Source organism: Chiloscyllium punctatum, chromosome 5, assembly GCF_047496795.1.
Source record: "Chiloscyllium punctatum isolate Juve2018m chromosome 5, sChiPun1.3, whole genome shotgun sequence".
In the NCBI taxonomy this organism is placed as follows: Eukaryota; Metazoa; Chordata; class Chondrichthyes; order Orectolobiformes; family Hemiscylliidae; genus Chiloscyllium; species Chiloscyllium punctatum.
Window position 1 is genome coordinate 35,523,509 of NC_092743.1, and position 12,210 is coordinate 35,535,718.

Sequence of the window (12,210 nt, forward strand, 5' to 3'; positions counted from 1 at the left end):
AGATGAGGTCCTGAAAGCAGAATTCAGGGAGCTAGGAGAGAATTAAAAAGGAGGACCTCAAAGGTTGTGATCTCGGGATTACTACCAGTGCCACATTCTAGCCAGTGTAGAAATGAAAGAATAGGCAGGTTGAACACGTGGCTTGAGGGATGGTGTAAGAGGGAAAGGTTCAGATTTGTTGGACATTGGGACTGGTTCTGGGGAAGGTGGGACTATTACAAATTGAACGGTCTATACCTAAACCAGACTGGAATTAATGTCATTGGGGGAGTTTTTGCTACTGCTGTTGTGGAGGTTTTAAACTAATGTGGCAGGGGACTGGGAACTATAAGAGAAGGCAAGTATACAGCGATGTGGAAACTGGAGATTGTAAGAATCATGAAATTAGCATTAATAAGGGGAAGAGTAGGCAGAGAGCAGATTAATGCAAAAGAACTGGCAGCCTGAAGTGCATATACTTTAATGCAAGGAGTACAGTAGGTAAGGCAGATGAACTTAGGGCTTGGATTGGTGCCTGGGAGTATGGCTTTATTGCAATCACAGAGACTTGGTTGAAGGAAGGGCATGATTGGCAACTAAATGTTCCTGGATATAGATGCTTCAGACGGGATAGGGAAGGAAGTAAAAGGGGGCGAGGAGTTGCATTGCTGGTCAGGGATGATATCACGGCTGTACTAAAGGAGGACACTATGGAGGGCTTGAGTAGTGAGGCTTTATGGGTGAAGCTGAGAAATAAGAAGGGTGCAGTTACATTGTTGGGGCTGTATTACAGGCCTCCCACCAGTGAGCGTGAGTAGAAGATAAAAATAGGTAAACAGATTATGTCAAGATGTAGAGGCAACAGGGTGGTGGTGATGAGAGATTTTAATTTTCCAAACATTGACTGGGATACACTTAGTGTAAGGTCTGGATAGAGCAGAATTTGTAAGAAGCATCCAGGAGAGTTTTTTAGAGCAGTATGTCAATAGTCCGACGAGGGAAGGGGCCATATTGGACTTGGTGTTGGGGAATGAGCCAGGCCAGGTGGTAGAAGTTGCGGTGGGGGATTTCTTTGGGAACAGTGACCATAATTCTGTAAGTTTTAGAATACTCTTAGACAAAGATGAGAGTGGTCCTAAGGGAAGAGTACTAAACTGGACCAAGGCCAATTATATCAAAATTAGGCAAGAGCTGGGAAATGTGGATTAGACACAGCTATTTGAAGAGAAGTACACATTTGATATGTGGGAGGCTTTCAAAGATAGATTGAAGATAATGCAGGAAAGGCATGTCCTGTTGAAAGCAAGGGAATGGAAAGGCAAGGTTTGTTAAACGTGGATGACAGGAGAAATCGTATGACTAGCTAAGAGGAAAAGGGAAGCGTACATAAGGCCAGGCAGCTAAGAACACAATGGGCCCTGGAGGAATATCGGGAGAGTAGGACCAGTTTTAAACAAGGAATCAAGCGGGCTAAAAGGGGTGATGAAATAGCTTTAGCAAGCAGAATTAAGGAGAATCCCAAAGAGTTTTATTCTTATATAAGAAGCAGCAAGTAACTAGAGAGAGGATTGGTCCACCAAAGGATAAGGAAGGAAGGCTGTGTGTCAAACCTGAGAAAATGGGTGAGATTCTGAATGATTACTTTGCATCAGTGTTCACTGAGGAGAGGAACATGATGAATGTTGAGATTGGAGATGGAATTTTGTTTACTCTGGATCATGTTGACATAAGGAGGGAAGATGTGTTGGGTAGGCTAGAGGTTATTAAGATGAACAAATCCCCAGGACCACATGGGATCTATCCCAGATTGCTGAGGGAGGCAAGAGAGGAAATAGCTGGAGCCCTGACAGATATCTTTGTAACATCCTTAAAACACAGGTGAGGTGCCGGAGGACTGGAGAATTACTCATGATGTCCCCGTGTACAAGAAGGGTAGTAGAGATATTATGGGTAACTATAGACCAGTGAGCCTGATGTCAGAGGTGGGAAAGTTGCTAGAGAAAGTACTGAGGGATAAAATATATTTATATTTGGAAAAGAATGAGCTGATCAGTGATAGGCAACATGGTTTTGTGCAGGGGAGATCGTGCCTTACCAACTTAATAGAGTTCTTTGAAGAAGTGACCAAATTGAAAAATGAAGGAAGGGCTGTAGAAAGGCGTTTGATAAGGTTCCCCATGGTAAACTAATGGAGAAAGTGAAGTCACATAGTGTGCAGAGTATTCTGGCTAGGTGGATAAAGAACTGGTTGAGCAACAGGAGAGAGAGTAGTAGTTGAAGGGAGTTTCTCGAAATAGAGAAAGGCGACCAGTGGTGTTCCACAGGGATCAGTGCTGGGGCCACTGTTGTTTGTGATATACATAAATGATCTGGAAGAGGGCATTGTTGGTATGATCAGTAAGTTTGCAGATGACACGAAGATTGGTGGAGTAGCAGAAAGCATAGAGGGCTGTCAAAGAATACAGGCGAATACAGATAGACTGGAGAGTTGGGCGGAGAAGTGGCAGATGGAGTTCAATCCAGGCAAATTTTGGGAAGTCGAATTCTGTAGCAAATTATACAGTAAACGGAAAAGACTTGGGAAAAGTTTATGAGCAGAGACATCTGGGAGTTCAGGTCCATTGTACCCTGAAGGTTGCTGCACAGGTGGATAGAGTGGTCAGGAAATTATCTGGTATGCTTGCCTTCATCGGACAGGGTATTGAGAATAAGAGCTGGCAGGTCATGTTAAAAGCGTACAAGACGTTGGTTCGGCTGCACTTGGAACACTGTGTACAGTTCTGGTTGCCACAATACAAAAAGGATGTGGATGCTTTGGAGAGGGTGCAGAGAAGGTTTAAGATGATGTTGCCTGGTATGGAAGGTGCTAGCTCTGAAGAGACGTTGAATAGGTTAGGATTGTTTTCATTTGAAAAAAGGAGATTGAGGGTGCACGTGATTGAGGTTTACAAAATCATGAAGGGTATAGACAGGGTAAATAGAGATAAGCTTTTTCCCAAGGTGAAGGATTCAATAACAAAAGATTACGCTTTCAAGGTGAGAGGTGAAAAGTTTAAGTGGGACACACGCGGCAATTACTTTACACAGAGGGTGGTAGGTGCCTGGAACGCGTTGCCAGCAGAGATTGTAGAGGCAGGCACGGTAGATTAATTTAAGATGCATCTGGACACATGAATGAGTAGGTGGGGAGAAGAGGGATACAGATGCTTAGGAATTGGATAACGGGTTTCAACAGTGGATTTGGATCGACTCAGGCTTGGAGGGCCGAAGGGCCTGTTCCTGGGCTGTAAATTTTCTTTGTTCTTTATCTTGCAACTCACTGTTTCAGTAAAGTTTCAGTAAAAACCAGCATGTTGCCTTGAAAGATATTCCCATTAAAAAAATTCAGTCAGGAGCACAGCCATCAAGAAGTTGTCTGCACTTGAGGCATTTCACCTGGGGGCAGTGTCAATATAGAGTTAGAGCTGTCCAGCATGGTCAAACTCATCCATGCCAAACAGATATCCCAAATTAATCTGGTCCCACATGCCAGCATTTGGTATATCTCTCTAAACTCTTCCTATTCATATACCCATCCAGATGCCTTTTAAATGTTGTAATTGTATCAGCCTCCACCACTTCCTCTGGCGCTTATTCCAGACATGCACCAGCCACTGCGTGAAAAGGTTGCCCCTTAGGTTCTTTTTAAATCATTTCCCCCCTCACCTTAAAACTACGCCCTCTAGTCTGGATTCCCCGACCCCGGGGAAAAGACCTTGGCTATTCATGCCCTTCATGGTTTTATAAACTTCTTTAAAGGTCAACCTTCAGCCTCCGATGCTCCAAGGAAAATAGCCCCAGCCTATTCAGCCACTTCCTATAACTCAAGCCCTCTAAGCCTGCCAACATCCTTGTAAATCTTTTCTGAACCATTTCAAATTTCACAATACTCTTCCTATAGCAGGGAGATCAGAATTGCGCGGTCTTCCAAAAGAGACCGAACCAATGTCCTGTACTGTCACAGCAGGAGCTCCCAACTCCTAAAAGCAATGCACTTACAAATGAAGGCAAGCATACCACCAGCCTTCTTCACTATCCTGTCTACCTCAATTCCACTTTCAAGAAACTATTACCTGCACTCCAAGGTCTCTTTGTTCAATATCACTCCCCAGGACAGTTCAAAGTGAGACTTCTGCTTACATCTGAGCAGCTCTCACCTGTAAATGCCAGTCAATCAGATTAGCTTGTAGCTCTGTTGATTCAGAAGCATCTGGATGAGCAATGATCACTTATAGGACTATAGGCAGTGCCTACAAAACAGATTATGAAGCTGGCCATTAAGCTACGTCCTATATCAGTTAGGCTTTGCTGGTGGATCTTAGGAAATTGGGCAATGAACTTGGGTCACATTTTGAAGGCTAGAGATGAGATTAGAGGGTAGGCTGTGACTTAAGGGATACTTTCCATGGGTAGTGGGGATCCTGAAAAAAAGACATCACTCCACCTTGCATGATATCAGCTCATGTGATAAAAACTGCATGGGTCTCCCCTTGCGGAGAGTAAAATAAGTGAAGAAAAAAAATAAGACACTTAATTGGTCATTTTTGTTTATTTGTTCAGGTGGTGTGAGCTTTGCAGGCTGGACCAGCATTAATTGCCCACCCCTAATTGCCCTCAAGAAAGTAGTGGTGACCTGCCTTCTTAAACCACTACAGTCCATTGCTGAAGGGTGACATACAATGGAGTCAGGGACAGAGTTCCAGTATCTGTATCTAAAGATACTAAAGGAATATACTAAGGCAGGTGTACAGTGGCTTGGAGGGGAACTTGTGTTCCATGTATATGCAGCCTTTGTTCTTCTAGATAGTCAAGGAGATTGGAAGATGCTATCTAAGAGGTCTTGGTGAACAACCAGAGGTGTTGTGAGATTTTTAACTTTGTCCACCCCAGCCCAACACTGGCACCTCCACATCTTAGTGAATAATTGCAGTGCGTCTTATAGATTGAACACACTGGTGCTCACAGAGTGTGGGTGGTTGATGAGGTGCTAATTAAGTGGGCTTGTTTGTCCTGGATGGTATCAAGCTCCTTGAGTACTATTGAAGTTACACTCAGTCAGGCAAGTGTTAAGTTTTCCATAACACTCCTGACTTGAACTTTGTAGATGGTAGAAAGGTTTCAAGTAGTCAGGTGAGTCACTCACTGCAGGATTCCTAACCTTTGACCTGCTGCTAAAGTCAGCCTTTATTTGATTAATCCAGTTCAGTTTCTGGTCATTGGTAGTCCCAGGATGTTGATAGTGGGGGATTCAGTAATGGTAAGAATGTCATTGACTATCGGGGCATTAGTGTTTTGAAGAAGTGTCAGACCAGGAGTGTGGGTGTACTGAATAGTCTCCCACATGGAAAGACAGGCTGGGAGTGAGCATGGAGGATTTGGGAAGTTGATGTATTTCATTCTATAAGCAACTGCCATTCCAAATCACAACATTCCATGTAAAATAATTATGAATGCTATCATTATTTGCTAATACCCGAGGGAACAATTTTGGGACTACTAGCTCACCAGTGTTAACGACTTTTGCCAATTTAGATTATCCAAGCCTCCCATAATTCTGTAAGGAGGTGTCAGCAATAGTATAAATTAAATGCAAGTCCCTTCTTCATATTGCTTCGAATGGAAATAATCTTTAATAAAAACATTTGTATTTTGTAAACACCAGCTGCAGTAGGGTAACTGAAATTTTGCCTCACAATAATGCTAATTGTGGCAAACCACTGTGGCAAACTATAAAGAAGTTTCTCTCATTCATTACTAAGCACCTGACTGTTGATTGATATGAGTGATTATCAGAGTACTCTCTAATTTGTGTCTGATCATTATTTCAAATTAACAAAAATTATGGACAGGGAGAATCACAGCTGTCATCTGAATTATAAAGTACTATAGGGCTTTAGCTTTAGAGCTCATCCAGTTTTTAATTATCAGCAAAAAGAATTTTGACAAATTGTTAATGGAGAGATGGGTGTGTTTTCCCCATATTTATAGGGAAGCAGACTCTTAAAAATGTTCCTCAATGTTTAATCCTGATTTTCAGTAGAAATGAAACTGTGTCTAGTCCAGGTGATGCTCATCCCTGTGTCCTCTCAACTCTGGTTCATATAGGTAGCTTATATAAAAGGAATCAAAATGTGATATTAAAGTATCAAATCCAATGTATCTGTCAATCTCAATTTATGTTTATGCTGGTAGTGTTCTGCACAAAACTGGAAACCATTTGATGACTTTTTAAGCTCTTTGACACTGAATCTAATACACTTTTTTTCATTGCGGTTTATTGCAATTCTGTGTGTTTATGTATGGAAATTTTATGCTCGTCAGCTTAAGAGATATTTGTGCTGTGAAAGGAAATTGTAACCACTTCAAATATCCAGCATCCTACAAAAGTTATTTCCTGAGAAATTACACAATTCATTTGATGACAATGTACACTGTTCTTAAGAGTGGAGCCCCAGTTGGATTTGAAGCAAAATTCCCTTCACTTAATAATCTAGCATCACCATCTGGCACAATACATTGATGAGTCAACGTAGAACAAACTAACATCAATGACAAGACCCACTATAAACATAGCAACATTGCTTGTGTTGTTCTAATCACGCATTTCATCATAGTAGGTGATTCTACAGCAATTCTGTATTTTCCACATTAGCAATCACATACATATACAGCATAAGGTTTCCAATTCCCATCAAGAGAGAGTTGGTTATGAGTTCACACTCAAAAGATAGATCAAGAATGTCCTTATTCATTGAAAATTTATAGGAAAATTACATATATCAGTGTGGACTGTTCTTTAGCCTAAAACCAAACATGTACTTGCAGAATTGTACAGTTCAGAAAGAGACGATTCATTACATCACTTTAAAGTTTGCTTCAAGGAAAAGTGACTCAATTCACGCACCATTTCTTTTAAATATTTCTTTTCAGATTATTTATTCCTATATTTAAAAGCTATTATGGATGCTGTTTCTACCAGTTTCCGATCAGGTATTCCTTCTCCTAAAGTTTCTCTACATATTTACTATATGATCTGTCCCCTTGATATTTTGTTAACAATTGAAATGTTAAAAGTTTACCTTTCAACCTGCTGACCAGTGGTAACATTTTCTCTTGTTTACCTCATCAAATTGCATCAGCAAAAAGAACTATTATTTGAATGGTAAAAAAAACTGCAGCATGCAGATATGAAGAGATATCTGGGTGTTCTTGTTTATGAATTACAGAAGGTTGGTCTGTGGGTGCAATTAAGAAGGTAATTAAGGTGGCAAATGGAATCATTGTTAAAGGGATTGAGTTTAAATGCGGGGAGATTATATTGCAGCTGTATAAGGTGCTGGTAAGGCCACACCTAGAATACTGCGTGCAGTTTTGGTCTCCTAACTTGAGAAAGGATGTACTGGCACGAGAGACGATGCAGAGGAGGTTCATTAAGTTGATTCCGGAATTGAGAGGGTTGGTTTATGAGGACATACTGTGTAGACTGGGATTATATTCATTGGAATTTTGAAGAATGAGGTGGGATCTTATAGAAACATAAAGTTATGAAGAAAATAGATAAGATCGAAGTAGAGAGGACGTTGCCACTGGTAGATGTAACTAAGACAAGAGGGCAGAGCCTCAAAATTAGGGGAGCAGATTTAGAACTGAATTGAGAAGAAAATTCTTCACCCAGAGGGTTGAGAGTCCATGGAATTCCATGCCCAGTGAAGTAGTTGAGGCTTCCTCATTGAATGCTTTTAAAGATAAGATAGATAATTTTATGAACAGTGAAGGAATTAAGCGTTATGATGAGGGGTGAGTAAGAGGAGCTGAGGCCATGAAAAGATCAGCCATGATCTTATTGATTAAATGGGCTCAAAGGGCCAGATGGTCTACTCCTCCTCGTTCTTATGTTCGTATCAGAATTTCAAAGTTTATAATATTTACATTCTTTTCTATAGTGTCTCATTTTTCTTGGTATATCATCACACAAAAGGAAGTTTAGCAGAAGTAATTATGTCTCCAACTGAACAAAGGTGATACTGCAACATAGCAGCAACCTTCTATCTCATAAGTGACGTTGTGATGTAACTGTTGATTCAATTCAATGTTGAGCATCATCTCCTGTGGTTCTCAGACCTCATTCTGACATGGCAGTATCTGCTACATATACTCCAAAAGAAGAAAGTAGGCTGAGAAGGTGCTGCTATTTTCACCAGGCTCTCTCTTGACTATCTAACCTTAAGACATTGGCCTACTTCTTCTCCTATCAGCCCATCAAGCCTGCACCATCATTCAGTGAGATCATAGCTGGTCTGACACTCAACTCACTTTGCTCCCTTTTTCCTATTCTGTTACTGATTTACGTCTGTCTGTCTCAGCCTTGAATTTACTTATATGATCTATCTTTACTACCCTCTGAAGTATAGAATTTCACAGACTCACTATCCTCAAAGAAATTCCTCCTCATCTGAATTAGATGGATGACCTCTATTTTGATACAATGTTCTCTGATCTTAAATGTCCCCACAAGGGAAAACAACATTTCCATATTTATTCTGTAATGTCCTCTAACAATTTTATATGTTTCAATAAGTTTGTCTTTTACTCTTCGAAACACCAATGAGTACAAGATCAACCTACTCAACCTAAGACAGTTCCTCCATATCTGGGATCAACCTAGTGAACTTTCTCTGGACTGTTACCAGTGAGCTTCTTGTTTTCAGCGTGCCATTTCCAATTTCTTCCAACGGTCACAGTCAGTGACCATATTTCAGTTGAAGACTTCAATGTCTGCTGTTTCCACATCTTAGTTGTACAATGATCCCAGCTGATGGTAATACTGTATAAGTCAGATCTCAGAATGAAACCTGGCTTGCTAGACCATAAATAAATTGCAAAAACAAGTAGTAAGATTGTCAGTCACTGAATGTTTTCATAAAAGGCTGCCAATGTATCTTTAACAAAGAAAAAGAAAAGTTAATTGCACAAAGAAAACAACTATGTTACATTGTACAAAAATTATTTGAAACAGCTTAATTATAAATACCAGAAAAATTCAATATTTTCAAGCTCAACAATAACCTTACAGAAACGCATATCTCAGCGAAGAGTCACCCTGTCTCCACTTAAAGTTGTGTTAAATTGGCATAGCTGTAAATGGTTTATTTTCAGAAAATTTCTGCATTTACTCATTGCATTTTCTTTCATTATGCTGGCCAGGCTTCCCAAACTAAACTAGACCAATTTGCCTGAATTTTGTCCACATGCCTAGAAACCTTTCCTATTCATGTCCAAATGTCTTTTAAAAGTCTTAACTGTATCTGCCTCGACCACGTTCTCTGGCAGTTCATCCATATACAAACTATTCCGTATGAAAAACTTGCCCCGATGTCCCTTTTAAATCATACTTGTCCCACATTAAAATTATACCCACTAGTTTTTAACATCCTGACCCTGGGGGAAAGACCTTTGCTATTCACCTTATTTAAGCCCTGCAGGGTATTACAAATTTCTACGGTCACCCCTCAACCACCTACACTCCAGGGAAAAAGGTCCCAGGTGATCCAACCTCTTCATATAACTCCAGATATTCTACAGTTCTGACTGACTTTGCTGGATAGTTAGCCAGGAAAGGTTGAAGATGAAAATCTGCCCTTATAGCCTTGGCTAAAAGAAACACCGACATTCCCCCACAAATACCTACTTAATTCCTTTCCCTCTCACCCCCTAAAACAGATACCTAACACCTGACGGATCCTCATCTGACCCTCCCATAAATCTGACTCTACCTTCTGTCCACCCTGACTTCGGCAAATACAGCCAACAGTTACAATCCCTGACTTAGCTGCCCAATCTCAACTCCCCTACCAACAACCCCATCCAGAACATCTATGATAGCCCCCAAACCTCCGATTTGTCCTATGCCCTCAACCACATACCCAATACCCTACTTACAAATCTACATGGCATCATTCACCCCTCTGCTTACCTATGTACTTAGCTACTTATGGGCGGCATGGGGACTCAGTGGTTAGCACTGTTGCCTCACAGCACCAGGGTCCCAGGTTCAATTCCAGTCTCGGGCAACTGTCTGTGTGGAGTTTGCACATTCTCCCTGCGTCCGCATGGGTTTCCTCCGGGTGCTCCAGTTTCCTCCCACAGTCCAAAGATGTGCAGGTCAGTTGAATTGGCCATGTTAAATTGCCATAGCATTAGGTGCATTTGTTAGAGGGAAATGTATCTAGGTGGCTTACTCTTTGGAAGGTCAGTGTGGACTTGTTGGGCCGAAGAGCTTGTTTCCATGCTGTAGGGAATCTAGTCTAATCTAGTTACTCTCAATATTGCTTCAGCACTGATCAAGCCCATCACAGTCTACACGAATTCTCGGACTCAATTGCACTGCTTCAACTGGGATGACCCTTGGCCTGGAAGTTCGCATGAAACATTCCTCCAAAGGTAAATTGGTAGCTTTACAACTGAATCAGAAACAGGGGCTCAATGCAGATTGGAAATTTCATTTCTCATTATTAGCCCAAAATTAACAAACTCTAGGGCGAATGCAGGTTAATTATGGCAAAACAGCTTGGATTGTTTAAAGGCAAATCATATTTCAGTTATTTAATGAGGTAATAGGGAGCGTTCAGAACATCACTGCTATTGATGTTACGTGCATGGACTTCACTAGAGTAGCATACAATAGATTTCTGAATCAAGTTATAGTTCATGGAATAACCAGGCGACATTAGCGACATACATCATTAAGTGACAGAGAACAAATTATTGTATTTCTTGATCTAAAGGAAGATTTATTATGAAGTTTCCCAGTGGTCGGTTTAAGGCTTTTGCTCTTCCTGATGGATGTAAAATGCCTAGGCCTTGGTGTACAGATAGTTTCAAAGTTTTCAGAAGATACAAAACCTGATAGTGTTGTGTCCATGAGAAGAAAAGCATAGACCAGAGACAGATTAATGGCAAGAGTGCGTACAATGGCAGATGACATTTAATTCAGAGAAGTGTTCAGTAATTCATTTGGTAAAAAGAACACAGAGAAACAATATGAAGAGTACAACGCTAAAGGGGTTAAGAGTTAAAGGACTTGGTGTTCAGTTTCGTATATTATTGAAGGTTGTAGGACATGGCTGATAAAGCATTAGCATCCAAGTCTTTACAAACAAGGGAGACAGAGTAAAAGGAAGGAATTTATGTTAAAAATTGCGTAAAACTTGGCTCAGCTTCAATTAGTACAGTGCCAAAATCTGAGCAGCACACTTTAGGAGCTATGTGATGGAATTAGAATGTGTGCGTGATTAATATGGAAATACATACAACATAAAGCTATAAATTCTTTTACTTTAAACAAAAGTTTTATTATATAAACCTTCATCAAACATACAGGTGATCTTAATATGGAGGTATGGACATCCAGGAGAACGTCCCAGCAGTTAGTTCACAGTACAGGTCTTGGGTTATACAACCATAATCTATCTGGGGAATGTGGCCAAAGAACTACACAGCAAAGGACTATACTGCAGATAAATCAGGAAGGAGAAATGGGAACATGAATTATTTTTGGAAAATAGGGTTAAGGAGAATCCAAAGAGATTCTACAATTACAATAAGAGGGAAAAAAAAAGTGCAGAGAGCATAGTACTCCTTAAAGAGCAATAAGGCTGTGTGGAACTGCAGGATATGGGTGAGATACTAAACGAGTATTTTGTATCAGTATTTACTGTGGAGAAGGATGTGGAAGCTAGTGAACTTGGAAAAATAGTGATATCTTGAAAAGTGTCCACATTACAGAAGAGGGTGTGCTGGATGTCTTCAAAACACAAAGGTGAACAAATCCCCTAGATCTGATCAGGTGTATCCCACAACTTTGTGGGAAGGCAGGGAAGGAATTGCTGGATCCCTTGCTGAGATATTTGTTCAAGAATAGACACAGGTGAGCTGCCAGAAAATTGTAAGTTGGCTAAAATGGTGCCATTATTTAAGAAAGGTGCTAAGGAAAAGTTAGAGAACTTTAGACCAGTGAGCTTCACATCAGAGATGGGTAAGTTGCTGGAAGGGATTCTAAGAACAGGATTTACATTCATCTGGAAAGGTAAAGACTGACTAGGGATAGTCAACATAGCTTTGTGCATGGAAAATAGTGTCTCACTAACTTGATTAAGCTTTCTGAAGAAGTGATCAATAAGATAGATGAAGGCA